We start from the raw sequence: 15,235 nt of genomic DNA, 5'->3' as shown, positions 1-15,235 counted from the left end.
ACCATAAAAAAATTTCAACTTTTTCGTTAGGGGGTGTTAAGTTTTTTTCATTTTTCTGGCTAGACATTTTTTTCCATTTCTGACCACAAAATAATTTCAACTTTCTTGTAATGAGGGGGTGTTATGTTTTTGCAGTTTTCTCATGAGGGTGTCAAGTGTTCTTCCATTTTTGACCATAAAAAAATTTCAACTTTTTCGTAAGGGGGGGTGTTAAGTTTTTTTCATTTTTCTGGCTAGACATTTGTTTCCATATCTGACCACAAAATAATTTCAACTTTCTTGTAATGAGGGGGTGTTATTTTTTTGCAGTTTTCTCATGAGGGTGTCAAGTTTTCTTCCATTTTTGACCATAAAAAACATTTCAACTTTTTCGTAAGGGGGTGTTAAGTTTTTTTCATTTTTCTGGCTAGACATTTGTTTCCATATCTGACCACAAAATAATTTCAACTTTCTTGTAATGAGGGGGTGTTATGTTTTTGCAGTTTTCTCATGAGGGTGTCAAGTTTTCTTCCATTTTTGACCATAAAAAAATTTCAACTTTTTTCGTAAGGGGGTGTTACGTTTATTTCATTTTTCTAGCTAGGCATTTTTTTCCATTTTTGACCACAAAATGATTTCAAATTTCTTGTAATGAGGGGGTGTTATGTTTTTGCAGTTTTCTCATGAGGGTGTCAAGTTTTCTTCCATTTTTGACCATAAAAAAATTTCAACTTTTTTCGTAAGGGGGTGTTACGTTTATTTCATTTTTCTAGCTAGGCATGTTTTTCCATTTTTGACCACAAAATGATTTCAAATTTCTTGTAATGAGGGGGTGTTATGTTTTTGCAGTTTTCTCATGAGGGTGTCAAGTTTTCTTCCATTTTTGATGATGAAAAAATTTCAACTTTTTCGTAAGGGGGGGTGTTACGTTTCTTTCATTTTTCAAGCTAGGCATTTTTTTCAATTTTTGACCACAAAATAATTTAAAATTTCTTGTAATGAGGGGGTGTTATGTTTTTGCAGTTTTCTCATGAGGGTGTCAAGTTTTCTTCCAATTTTGACCATAAAAAAATTTCAACTTTTTCGTAAGGGGGGGGTGTTAAGTTTTTTTCATTTTTCTGGCTAGACATTTTTTTCCATTTCTGACCACAAAATAATTTCAACTTTCTTGTAATGAGGGGGTGTTATGTTTTTGCAGTTTTCTCATGAGGGTGTCAAGTTTTCTTCCATTTTTGACCATAAAAAAATTTCAACTTTTTCGTTAGGGGGTGTTAAGTTTTTTTCATTTTTCTGGCTAGACATTTTTTTCCATTTCTGACCACAAAATGATTTCAAATTTCTTGTAATGAGGGGGTGTTATGTTTTTGCAGTTTTCTCATGAGGGTGTCAAGTTTTCTTCCATTTTTGACGATAAAAAAATGTCCACCTTTTCGTAAGGGGGGGTGTTAAGTTTTTTTCATTTTTCTGGCTAGACATTTTTTTCCATTTTTGACCACAAAATGATTTCAAATTTCTTGTAATGAGGGGGTGTTATGTTTTTGCAGTTTTCTCATGAGGGTGTCAAGTTTTCTTCCATTTTTGACCATAAAAAAATTTCAACTTTTTCGTTAGGGGGTGTTAAGTTTTTTTCATTTTTCTGGCTAGACATTTTTTTCCATTTCTGACCACAAAATGATTTCAAATTTCTTGTAATGAGGGGGTGTTATGTTTTTGCAGTTTTCTCATGAGGGTGTCAAGTTTTCTTCCATTTTTGACCATAAAAAAATTTCAACTTTTTCGTAAGGGGGGGTGTTCCTTTTTTTTCATTTTTCTGGCTAGACATTTTTTTCCATTTCTGACCACAAAATAATTTCAACTTTCTTGTAATGAGGGGGTGTTATGTTTTTGAAGTTTTCTCATGATGGTGTCAAGTTTTCTTCCATTTTTGACGATAAAAAAATTTCAACTTTTTCGTAAGGGGGGGTGTTACGTTTTTTTCATTTTTCTGGCTAGACATTTTTTTCCATTTTTGACCACAAAATGATTTCAAATTTCTTGTAATGAGGGGGTGTTATGTTTTTGCAGTTTTCTCCTGAGGGTGTCAAGTTTTCTTCCATTTTTGATGATGAAAAAATTTCAACTTTTTCGTAAGGGGGGGTGTTACGTTTCTTTCATTTTTCAAGCTAGGCATTTTTTTCAATTTTTGACCACAAAATAATTTAAAATTTCTTGTAATGAGGGGGTGTTATGTTTTTGCAGTTTTCTCATGAGGGTGTCAAGTTTTCTTCCATTTTTGACCATAAAAAAATTTCAACTTTTTCGTAAGGGGGTGTTAAGTTTTTTTCATTTTTCTGGCTAGACATTTGTTTCCATATCTGACCACAAAATAATTTCAACTTTCTTGTAATGAGGGGGTGTTATGTTTTTGCAGTTTTCTCATGAGGGTGTCAAGTTTTCTTCCATTTTTGACCATAAAAAAATTTCAACTTTTTTCGTAAGGGGGTGTTACGTTTATTTCATTTTTCTAGCTAGGCATTTTTTTCCATTTTTGACCACAAAATGATTTCAAATTTCTTGTAATGAGGGGGTGTTATGTTTTTGCAGTTTTCTCATGAGGGTGTCAAGTTTTCTTCCATTTTTGACGATAAAAAAATTTCAACTTTTTCGTAAGGGGGTGTTACGTTTATTTCATTTTTCTACCTAGGCATTTTTTTCAATTTTTGACCACAAAACAATTTCAAATTTCTCGTAATGAGGGGTGTTATGTTTTTGCAGTTTTCTCATGAGGGTGTCAAGTTTTCTTCCATTTTTGACGATAAAAAAATTTCAACTTTTTCGTAAGGGGGGTGTTACGTTTATTTCATTTTTCTAGCTAGGCATTTTTTTCAATTTTTGACCACAAAACAATTTCAAATTTCTCGTAATGAGGGGTGTTATGTTTTTGCAGTTTTCTCATGAGGGTGTCAAGTTTTCTTCCATTTTTGACGATAAAAAAATTTCAACTTTTTCGTAAGGGGGGTGTTAAGTTTTTTTCATTTTTCTGGCTAGACATTTTTTTCCATTTTTGACCACAAAATGATTTCAAATTTCTTGTAATGAGGGGGTGTTATGTTTTTGCAGTTTTCTCATGAGGGTGTCAAGTTTTCTTCCATTTTTGACGATAAAAAAATTTCAACTTTTTCGTAAGGGGGTGTTAAGTTTTTTTCATTTTTCTGGCTAGACATTTGTTTCCATATCTGACCACAAAATAATTTCAACTTTCTTGTAATGAGGGGGTGTTATGTTTTTGCAGTTTTCTCATGAGGGTGTCAAGTTTTCTTCCATTTTTGACGATAAAAAAATTTCAACTTTTTCGTAAGGGGGTGTTACGTTTATTTCATTTTTCTACCTAGGCATTTTTTTCAATTTTTGACCACAAAACAATTTCAAATTTCTCGTAATGAGGGGTGTTATGTTTTTGCAGTTTTCTCATGAGGGTGTCAAGTTTTCTTCCATTTTTGACCATAAAAAAATTTCAACTTTTTCGTTTTTTTTCATTTTTCTGGCTAGACATTTTTTTCCATTTCTGACCACAAAATAATTTCAACTTTCTTGTAATGAGGGGGTGTTATGTTTTTGAAGTTTTCTCATGATGGTGTCAAGTTTTCTTCCATTTTTGACGATAAAAAAATTTCAACTTTTTCGTAAGGGGGGGTGTTACGTTTTTTTCATTTTTCTGGCTAGACATTTTTTTCCATTTTTGACCACAAAATGATTTCAAATTTCTTGTAATGAGGGGGTGTTATGTTTTTGCAGTTTTCTCATGATGGTGTCAAGTTTTCTTCCATTTTTGACGATAAAAAAATTTCAACTTTTTCGTAAGGGGGGGTGTTACGTTTTTTTCATTTTTCTGGCTAGACATTTTTTTCCATTTTTGACCACAAAATGATTTCAAATTTCTTGTAATGAGGGGGTGTTATGTTTTTGCAGTTTTCTCATGAGGGTGTCAAGTTTTCTTCCATTTTTGATGATGAAAAAATTTCAACTTTTTCGTAAGGGGGGGTGTTACGTTTCTTTCATTTTTCAAGCTAGGCATTTTTTTCAATTTTTGACCACAAAATAATTTAAAATTTCTTGTAATGAGGGGGTGTTATGTTTTTGCAGTTTTCTCATGAGGGTGTCAAGTTTTCTTCCAATTTTGACCATAAAAAAATTTCAACTTTTTCGTAAGGGGGGGTGTTAAGTTTTTTTCATTTTTCTGGCTAGACATTTTTTTCCATTTCTGACCACAAAATAATTTCAACTTTCTTGTAATGAGGGGGTGTTATGTTTTTGCAGTTTTCTCATGAGGGTGTCAAGTTTTCTTCCATTTTTGACCATAAAAAAATTTCAACTTTTTCGTTAGGGGGTGTTAAGTTTTTTTCATTTTTCTGGCTAGACATTTTTTTCCATTTCTGACCACAAAATAATTTCAACTTTCTTGTAATGAGGGGGTGTTATGTTTTTGCAGTTTTCTCATGAGGGTGTCAAGTGTTCTTCCATTTTTGACCATAAAAAAATTTCAACTTTTTCGTAAGGGGGTGTTACGTTTATTTCATTTTTCTAGCTAGGCATTTTTTTCAATTTTTGACCACAAAACAATTTCAAATTTCTCGTAATGAGGGGTGTTATGTTTTTGCAGTTTTCTCATGAGGGTGTCAAGTTTTCTTCCATTTTTGACGATAAAAAAATTTCAACTTTTTCGTAAGGGGGGGGTGTTAAGTTTTTTTCATTTTTCTGGCTAGACATTTGTTTCCATATCTGACCACAAAATAATTTCAACTTTCTTGTAATGAGGGGGTGTTATGTTTTTGCATTTTTTCTCATGAGGGTGTCAAGTTTTCTTCCATTTTTGACGATAAAAAAATTTCAACTTTTTCGTAAGGGGGTGTTACGTTTATTTCATTTTTCTACCTAGGCATTTTTTTCAATTTTTGACCACAAAACAATTTCAAATTTCTCGTAATGAGGGGTGTTATGTTTTTGCAGTTTTCTCATGAGGGTGTCAAGTTTTCTTCCATTTTTGACGATAAAAAAATTTCAACTTTTTCGTAAGGGGGGTGTTACGTTTATTTCATTTTTCTAGCTAGGCATTTTTTTCAATTTTTGACCACAAAACAATTTCAAATTTCTCGTAATGAGGGGTGTTATGTTTTTGCAGTTTTCTCATGAGGGTGTCAAGTTTTCTTCCATTTTTGACGATAAAAAAATTTCAACTTTTTCGTAAGGGGGGTGTTAAGTTTTTTTCATTTTTCTGGCTAGACATTTTTTTCCATTTTTGACCACAAAATGATTTCAAATTTCTTGTAATGAGGGGGTGTTATGTTTTTGCAGTTTTCTCATGAGGGTGTCAAGTTTTCTTCCATTTTTGACGATAAAAAAATTTCAACTTTTTCGTAAGGGGGGGTGTTAAGTTTTTTTCATTTTTCTGGCTAGACATTTGTTTCCATATCTGACCACAAAATAATTTCAACTTTCTTGTAATGAGGGGGTGTTATGTTTTTGCAGTTTTCTCATGAGGGTGTCAAGTTTTCTTCCATTTTTGACGATAAAAAAATTTCAACTTTTTCGTAAGGGGGTGTTACGTTTATTTCATTTTTCTACCTAGGCATTTTTTTCAATTTTTGACCACAAAACAATTTCAAATTTCTCGTAATGAGGGGTGTTATGTTTTTGCAGTTTTCTCATGAGGGTGTCAAGTTTTCTTCCATTTTTGACCATAAAAAAATTTCAACTTTTTCGTTTTTTTCATTTTTCTGGCTAGACATTTTTTTCCATTTCTGACCACAAAATAATTTCAACTTTCTTGTAATGAGGGGGTGTTATGTTTTTGAAGTTTTCTCATGATGGTGTCAAGTTTTCTTCCATTTTTGACGATAAAAAAATTTCAACTTTTTCGTAAGGGGGGGTGTTACGTTTTTTTCATTTTTCTGGCTAGACATTTTTTTCCATTTTTGACCACAAAATGATTTCAAATTTCTTGTAATGAGGGGGTGTTATGTTTTTGCAGTTTTCTCATGATGGTGTCAAGTTTTCTTCCATTTTTGACGATAAAAAAATTTCAACTTTTTCGTAAGGGGGGGTGTTATGTTTTTTTCATTTTTCTGGCTAGACATTTTTTTCCATTTTTGACCACAAAATGATTTCAAATTTCTTGTAATGAGGGGGTGTTATGTTTTTGCAGTTTTCTCATGAGGGTGTCAAGTTTTCTTCCATTTTTGATGATGAAAAAATTTCAACTTTTTCGTAAGGGGGGGTGTTACGTTTCTTTCATTTTTCAAGCTAGGCATTTTTTTCAATTTTTGACCACAAAATAATTTAAAATTTCTTGTAATGAGGGGGTGTTATGTTTTTGCAGTTTTCTCATGAGGGTGTCAAGTTTTCTTCCAATTTTGACCATAAAAAAATTTCAACTTTTTCGTAAGGGGGGGTGTTAAGTTTTTTTCATTTTTCTGGCTAGACATTTTTTTCCATTTCTGACCACAAAATAATTTCAACTTTCTTGTAATGAGGGGGTGTTATGTTTTTGCAGTTTTCTCATGAGGGTGTCAAGTTTTCTTCCATTTTTGACCATAAAAAAATTTCAACTTTTTCGTAAGGGGGTGTTACGTTTATTTCATTTTTCTAGCTAGGCATTTTTTTCAATTTTTGACCACAAAACAATTTCAAATTTCTCGTAATGAGGGGTGTTATGTTTTTGCAGTTTTCTCATGAGGGTGTCAAGTTTTCTTCCATTTTTGACGATAAAAAAATTTCAACTTTTTCGTAAGGGGGGTGTTAAGTTTTTTTCATTTTTCTGGCTAGACATTTTTTTCCATTTTTGACCACAAAATGATTTCAAATTTCTTGTAATGAGGGGGTGTTATGTTTTTGCAGTTTTCTCATGAGGGTGTCAAGTTTTCTTCCATTTTTGACGATAAAAAAATTTCAACTTTTTCGTAAGGGGGTGTTACGTTTATTTCATTTTTCTACCTAGGCATTTTTTTCAATTTTTGACCACAAAACAATTTCAAATTTCTCGTAATGAGGGGTGTTATGTTTTTGCAGTTTTCTCATGAGGGTGTCAAGTTTTCTTCCATTTTTGACCATAAAAAAATTTCAACTTTTTCGTTTTTTTTCATTTTTCTGGCTAGACATTTTTTTCCATTTCTGACCACAAAATAATTTCAACTTTCTTGTAATGAGGGGGTGTTATGTTTTTGAAGTTTTCTCATGATGGTGTCAAGTTTTCTTCCATTTTTGACGATAAAAAAATTTTCAACTTTTTCGTAAGGGGGGGTGTTACGTTTTTTTCATTTTTCTGGCTAGACATTTTTTTCCATTTTTGACCACAAAATGATTTCAAATTTCTTGTAATGAGGGGGTGTTATGTTTTTGCAGTTTTCTCATGATGGTGTCAAGTTTTCTTCCATTTTTGACGATAAAAAAATTTCAACTTTTTCGTAAGGGGGGGTGTTATGTTTTTTTCATTTTTCTGGCTAGACATTTTTTTCCATTTTTGACCACAAAATGATTTCAAATTTCTTGTAATGAGGGGGTGTTATGTTTTTGCAGTTTTCTCATGAGGGTGTCAAGTTTTCTTCCATTTTTGATGATGAAAAAATTTCAACTTTTTCGTAAGGGGGGGTGTTACGTTTCTTTCATTTTTCAAGCTAGGCATTTTTTTCAATTTTTGACCACAAAATAATTTAAAATTTCTTGTAATGAGGGGGTGTTATGTTTTTGCAGTTTTCTCATGAGGGTGTCAAGTTTTCTTCCAATTTTGACCATAAAAAAATTTCAACTTTTTCGTAAGGGGGGGTGTTAAGTTTTTTTCATTTTTCTGGCTAGACATTTTTTTCCATTTCTGACCACAAAATAATTTCAACTTTCTTGTAATGAGGGGGTGTTATGTTTTTGCAGTTTTCTCATGAGGGTGTCAAGTTTTCTTCCATTTTTGACCATAAAAAAATTTCAACTTTTTCGTAAGGGGGGTGTTAAGTTTTTTTCATTTTTCTGGCTAGACATTTGTTTCCATATCTGACCACAAAATAATTTCAACTTTCTTGTAATGAGGGGGTGTTATGTTTTTGCATTTTTTCTCATGAGGGTGTCAAGTTTTCTTCCATTTTTGACGATAAAAAAATTTCAACTTTTTCGTAAGGGGGGGTGTTATGTTTTTTTCATTTTTCTACCTAGGCATTTTTTTCCATTTTTGACCACAAAATGATTTCAAATTTCTTGTAATGAGGGGGTGTTATGTTTTTGCAGTTTTCTCATGAGGGTGTCAAGTTTTCTTCCATTTTTGATGATGAAAAAATTTCAACTTTTTCGTAAGGGGGGGTGTTACGTTTCTTTCATTTTTCAAGCTAGGCATTTTTTTCAATTTTTGACCACAAAATAATTTAAAATTTCTTGTAATGAGGGGGTGTTATGTTTTTGCAGTTTTCTCATGAGGGTGTCAAGTTTTCTTCCAATTTTGACCATAAAAAAATTTCAACTTTTTCGTAAGGGGGGGTGTTAAGTTTTTTTCATTTTTCTGGCTAGACATTTTTTTCCATTTCTGACCACAAAATAATTTCAACTTTCTTGTAATGAGGGGGTGTTATGTTTTTGCAGTTTTCTCATGAGGGTGTCAAGTTTTCTTCCATTTTTGACCATAAAAAAATTTCAACTTTTTCGTAAGGGGGTGTTACGTTTATTTCATTTTTCTAGCTAGGCATTTTTTTCAATTTTTGACCACAAAACAATTTCAAATTTCTCGTAATGAGGGGTGTTATGTTTTTGCAGTTTTCTCATGAGGGTGTCAAGTTTTCTTCCATTTTTGACGATAAAAAAATTTCAACTTTTTCGTAAGGGGGGTGTTAAGTTTTTTTCATTTTTCTGGCTAGACATTTTTTTCCATTTTTGACCACAAAATGATTTCAAATTTCTTGTAATGAGGGGGTGTTATGTTTTTGCAGTTTTCTCATGAGGGTGTCAAGTTTTCTTCCATTTTTGACGATAAAAAAATTTCAACTTTTTCGTAAGGGGGTGTTACGTTTATTTCATTTTTCTACCTAGGCATTTTTTTCAATTTTTGACCACAAAACAATTTCAAATTTCTCGTAATGAGGGGTGTTATGTTTTTGCAGTTTTCTCATGAGGGTGTCAAGTTTTCTTCCATTTTTGACCATAAAAAAATTTCAACTTTTTCGTTTTTTTTCATTTTTCTGGCTAGACATTTTTTTCCATTTCTGACCACAAAATAATTTCAACTTTCTTGTAATGAGGGGGTGTTATGTTTTTGAAGTTTTCTCATGATGGTGTCAAGTTTTCTTCCATTTTTGACGATAAAAAAATTTTCAACTTTTTCGTAAGGGGGGGTGTTACGTTTTTTTCATTTTTCTGGCTAGACATTTTTTTCCATTTTTGACCACAAAATGATTTCAAATTTCTTGTAATGAGGGGGTGTTATGTTTTTGCAGTTTTCTCATGATGGTGTCAAGTTTTCTTCCATTTTTGACGATAAAAAAATTTCAACTTTTTCGTAAGGGGGGGTGTTATGTTTTTTTCATTTTTCTGGCTAGACATTTTTTTCCATTTTTGACCACAAAATGATTTCAAATTTCTTGTAATGAGGGGGTGTTATGTTTTTGCAGTTTTCTCATGAGGGTGTCAAGTTTTCTTCCATTTTTGATGATGAAAAAATTTCAACTTTTTCGTAAGGGGGGGTGTTACGTTTCTTTCATTTTTCAAGCTAGGCATTTTTTTCAATTTTTGACCACAAAATAATTTAAAATTTCTTGTAATGAGGGGGTGTTATGTTTTTGCAGTTTTCTCATGAGGGTGTCAAGTTTTCTTCCAATTTTGACCATAAAAAAATTTCAACTTTTTCGTAAGGGGGGGTGTTAAGTTTTTTTCATTTTTCTGGCTAGACATTTTTTTCCATTTCTGACCACAAAATAATTTCAACTTTCTTGTAATGAGGGGGTGTTATGTTTTTGCAGTTTTCTCATGAGGGTGTCAAGTTTTCTTCCATTTTTGACCATAAAAAAATTTCAACTTTTTCGTAAGGGGGGTGTTAAGTTTTTTTCATTTTTCTGGCTAGACATTTGTTTCCATATCTGACCACAAAATAATTTCAACTTTCTTGTAATGAGGGGGTGTTATGTTTTTGCATTTTTTCTCATGAGGGTGTCAAGTTTTCTTCCATTTTTGACGATAAAAAAATTTCAACTTTTTCGTAAGGGGGTGTTACGTTTATTTCATTTTTCTACCTAGGCATTTTTTTCAATTTTTGACCACAAAACAATTTCAAATTTCTCGTAATGAGGGGTGTTATGTTTTTGCAGTTTTCTCATGAGGGTGTCAAGTTTTCTTCCATTTTTGACGATAAAAAAATTTCAACTTTTTCGTAAGGGGGGTGTTACGTTTATTTCATTTTTCTAGCTAGGCATTTTTTTCAATTTTTGACCACAAAACAATTTCAAATTTCTCGTAATGAGGGGTGTTATGTTTTTGCAGTTTTCTCATGAGGGTGTCAAGTTTTCTTCCATTTTTGACGATAAAAAAATTTCAACTTTTTCGTAAGGGGGGTGTTAAGTTTTTTTCATTTTTCTGGCTAGACATTTTTTTCCATTTTTGACCACAAAATGATTTCAAATTTCTTGTAATGAGGGGGTGTTATGTTTTTGCAGTTTTCTCATGAGGGTGTCAAGTTTTCTTCCATTTTTGACGATAAAAAAATTTCAACTTTTTCGTAAGGGGGGGTGTTAAGTTTTTTTCATTTTTCTGGCTAGACATTTGTTTCCATATCTGACCACAAAATAATTTCAACTTTCTTGTAATGAGGGGGTGTTATGTTTTTGCAGTTTTCTCATGAGGGTGTCAAGTTTTCTTCCATTTTTGACGATAAAAAAATTTCAACTTTTTCGTAAGGGGGTGTTACGTTTATTTCATTTTTCTACCTAGGCATTTTTTTCAATTTTTGACCACAAAACAATTTCAAATTTCTCGTAATGAGGGGTGTTATGTTTTTGCAGTTTTCTCATGAGGGTGTCAAGTTTTCTTCCATTTTTGACCATAAAAAAATTTCAACTTTTTCGTTTTTTTTCATTTTTCTGGCTAGACATTTTTTTCCATTTCTGACCACAAAATAATTTCAACTTTCTTGTAATGAGGGGGTGTTATGTTTTTGAAGTTTTCTCATGATGGTGTCAAGTTTTCTTCCATTTTTGACGATAAAAAAATTTCAACTTTTTCGTAAGGGGGGGTGTTACGTTTTTTTCATTTTTCTGGCTAGACATTTTTTTCCATTTTTGACCACAAAATGATTTCAAATTTCTTGTAATGAGGGGGTGTTATGTTTTTGCAGTTTTCTCATGATGGTGTCAAGTTTTCTTCCATTTTTGACGATAAAAAAATTTCAACTTTTTCGTAAGGGGGGGTGTTATGTTTTTTTCATTTTTCTGGCTAGACATTTTTTTCCATTTTTGACCACAAAATGATTTCAAATTTCTTGTAATGAGGGGGTGTTATGTTTTTGCAGTTTTCTCATGAGGGTGTCAAGTTTTCTTCCATTTTTGATGATGAAAAAATTTCAACTTTTTCGTAAGGGGGGGTGTTACGTTTCTTTCATTTTTCAAGCTAGGCATTTTTTTCAATTTTTGACCACAAAATAATTTAAAATTTCTTGTAATGAGGGGGTGTTATGTTTTTGCAGTTTTCTCATGAGGGTGTCAAGTTTTCTTCCAATTTTGACCATAAAAAAATTTCAACTTTTTCGTAAGGGGGGGTGTTAAGTTTTTTTCATTTTTCTGGCTAGACATTTTTTTCCATTTCTGACCACAAAATAATTTCAACTTTCTTGTAATGAGGGGGTGTTATGTTTTTGCAGTTTTCTCATGAGGGTGTCAAGTTTTCTTCCATTTTTGACCATAAAAAAATTTCAACTTTTTCGTAAGGGGGTGTTACGTTTATTTCATTTTTCTAGCTAGGCATTTTTTTCAATTTTTGACCACAAAACAATTTCAAATTTCTCGTAATGAGGGGTGTTATGTTTTTGCAGTTTTCTCATGAGGGTGTCAAGTTTTCTTCCATTTTTGACGATAAAAAAATTTCAACTTTTTCGTAAGGGGGGTGTTAAGTTTTTTTCATTTTTCTGGCTAGACATTTTTTTCCATTTTTGACCACAAAATGATTTCAAATTTCTTGTAATGAGGGGGTGTTATGTTTTTGCAGTTTTCTCATGAGGGTGTCAAGTTTTCTTCCATTTTTGACGATAAAAAAATTTCAACTTTTTCGTAAGGGGGTGTTACGTTTATTTCATTTTTCTACCTAGGCATTTTTTTCAATTTTTGACCACAAAACAATTTCAAATTTCTCGTAATGAGGGGTGTTATGTTTTTGCAGTTTTCTCATGAGGGTGTCAAGTTTTCTTCCATTTTTGACCATAAAAAAATTTCAACTTTTTCGTTTTTTTTCATTTTTCTGGCTAGACATTTTTTTCCATTTCTGACCACAAAATAATTTCAACTTTCTTGTAATGAGGGGGTGTTATGTTTTTGAAGTTTTCTCATGATGGTGTCAAGTTTTCTTCCATTTTTGACGATAAAAAAATTTCAACTTTTTCGTAAGGGGGGGTGTTACGTTTTTTTCATTTTTCTGGCTAGACATTTTTTTCCATTTTTGACCACAAAATGATTTCAAATTTCTTGTAATGAGGGGGTGTTATGTTTTTGCAGTTTTCTCATGATGGTGTCAAGTTTTCTTCCATTTTTGACGATAAAAAAATTTCAACTTTTTCGTAAGGGGGGGTGTTATGTTTTTTTCATTTTTCTGGCTAGACATTTTTTTCCATTTTTGACCACAAAATGATTTCAAATTTCTTGTAATGAGGGGGTGTTATGTTTTTGCAGTTTTCTCATGAGGGTGTCAAGTTTTCTTCCATTTTTGATGATGAAAAAATTTCAACTTTTTCGTAAGGGGGGGTGTTACGTTTCTTTCATTTTTCAAGCTAGGCATTTTTTTCAATTTTTGACCACAAAATAATTTAAAATTTCTTGTAATGAGGGGGTGTTATGTTTTTGCAGTTTTCTCATGAGGGTGTCAAGTTTTCTTCCAATTTTGACCATAAAAAAATTTCAACTTTTTCGTAAGGGGGGGTGTTAAGTTTTTTTCATTTTTCTGGCTAGACATTTTTTTCCATTTCTGACCACAAAATAATTTCAACTTTCTTGTAATGAGGGGGTGTTATGTTTTTGCAGTTTTCTCATGAGGGTGTCAAGTTTTCTTCCATTTTTGACCATAAAAAAATTTCAACTTTTTCGTAAGGGGGTGTTACGTTTATTTCATTTTTCTACCTAGGCATTTTTTTCAATTTTTGACCACAAAACAATTTCAAATTTCTCGTAATGAGGGGTGTTATGTTTTTGCAGTTTTCTCATGAGGGTGTCAAGTTTTCTTCCATTTTTGACCATAAAAAAATTTCAACTTTTTCGTTTTTTTTCATTTTTCTGGCTAGACATTTTTTTCCATTTCTGACCACAAAATAATTTCAACTTTCTTGTAATGAGGGGGTGTTATGTTTTTGAAGTTTTCTCATGATGGTGTCAAGTTTTCTTCCATTTTTGACGATAAAAAAATTTCAACTTTTTCGTAAGGGGGGGTGTTACGTTTTTTTCATTTTTCTGGCTAGACATTTTTTTCCATTTTTGACCACAAAATGATTTCAAATTTCTTGTAATGAGGGGGTGTTATGTTTTTGCAGTTTTCTCATGATGGTGTCAAGTTTTCTTCCATTTTTGACGATAAAAAAATTTCAACTTTTTCGTAAGGGGGGGTGTTATGTTTTTTTCATTTTTCTGGCTAGACATTTTTTTCCATTTTTGACCACAAAATGATTTCAAATTTCTTGTAATGAGGGGGTGTTATGTTTTTGCAGTTTTCTCATGAGGGTGTCAAGTTTTCTTCCATTTTTGATGATGAAAAAATTTCAACTTTTTCGTAAGGGGGGGTGTTACGTTTCTTTCATTTTTCAAGCTAGGCATTTTTTTCAATTTTTGACCACAAAATAATTTAAAATTTCTTGTAATGAGGGGGTGTTATGTTTTTGCAGTTTTCTCATGAGGGTGTCAAGTTTTCTTCCAATTTTGACCATAAAAAAATTTCAACTTTTTCGTAAGGGGGGGTGTTAAGTTTTTTTCATTTTTCTGGCTAGACATTTTTTTCCATTTCTGACCACAAAATAATTTCAACTTTCTTGTAATGAGGGGGTGTTATGTTTTTGCAGTTTTCTCATGAGGGTGTCAAGTTTTCTTCCATTTTTGACGATAAAAAAATTTCAACTTTTTCGTAAGGGGGTGTTACGTTTATTTCATTTTTCTACCTAGGCATTTTTTTCAATTTTTGACCACAAAACAATTTCAAATTTCTCGTAATGAGGGGTGTTATGTTTTTGCAGTTTTCTCATGAGGGTGTCAAGTTTTCTTCCATTTTTGACCATAAAAAAATTTCAACTTTTTCGTTTTTTTTCATTTTTCTGGCTAGACATTTTTTTCCATTTCTGACCACAAAATAATTTCAACTTTCTTGTAATGAGGGGGTGTTATGTTTTTGAAGTTTTCTCATGATGGTGTCAAGTTTTCTTCCATTTTTGACGATAAAAAAATTTCAACTTTTTCGTAAGGGGGGGTGTTACGTTTTTTTCATTTTTCTGGCTAGACATTTTTTTCCATTTTTGACCACAAAATGATTTCAAATTTCTTGTAATGAGGGGGTGTTATGTTTTTGCAGTTTTCTCATGATGGTGTCAAGTTTTCTTCCATTTTTGACGATAAAAAAATTTCAACTTTTTCGTAAGGGGGGGTGTTATGTTTTTTTCATTTTTCTGGCTAGACATTTTTTTCCATTTTTGACCACAAAATGATTTCAAATTTCTTGTAATGAGGGGGTGTTATGTTTTTGCAGTTTTCTCATGAGGGTGTCAAGTTTTCTTCCATTTTTGATGATGAAAAAATTTCAACTTTTTCGTAAGGGGGGGTGTTACGTTTCTTTCATTTTTCAAGCTAGGCATTTTTTTCAATTTTTGACCACAAAATAATTTAAAATTTCTTGTAATGAGGGGGTGTTATGTTTTTGCAGTTTTCTCATGAGGGTGTCAAGTTTTCTTCCAATTTTGACCATAAAAAAATTTCAACTTTTTCGTAAGGGGGGGTGTTAAGTTTTTTTCATTTTTCTGGCTAGACATTTTTTTCCATTTCTGACCACAAAATAATTTCAACTTTCTTGTAATGAGGGG

Source organism: Symphodus melops, assembly GCF_947650265.1.
Source record: "Symphodus melops genome assembly, chromosome: 23".
Taxonomy (NCBI): Eukaryota; Metazoa; Chordata; class Actinopteri; order Labriformes; family Labridae; genus Symphodus; species Symphodus melops.
The sequence above is the reverse complement of the archived record's forward strand: the minus strand, read 5'-3'. Positions refer to the sequence as shown.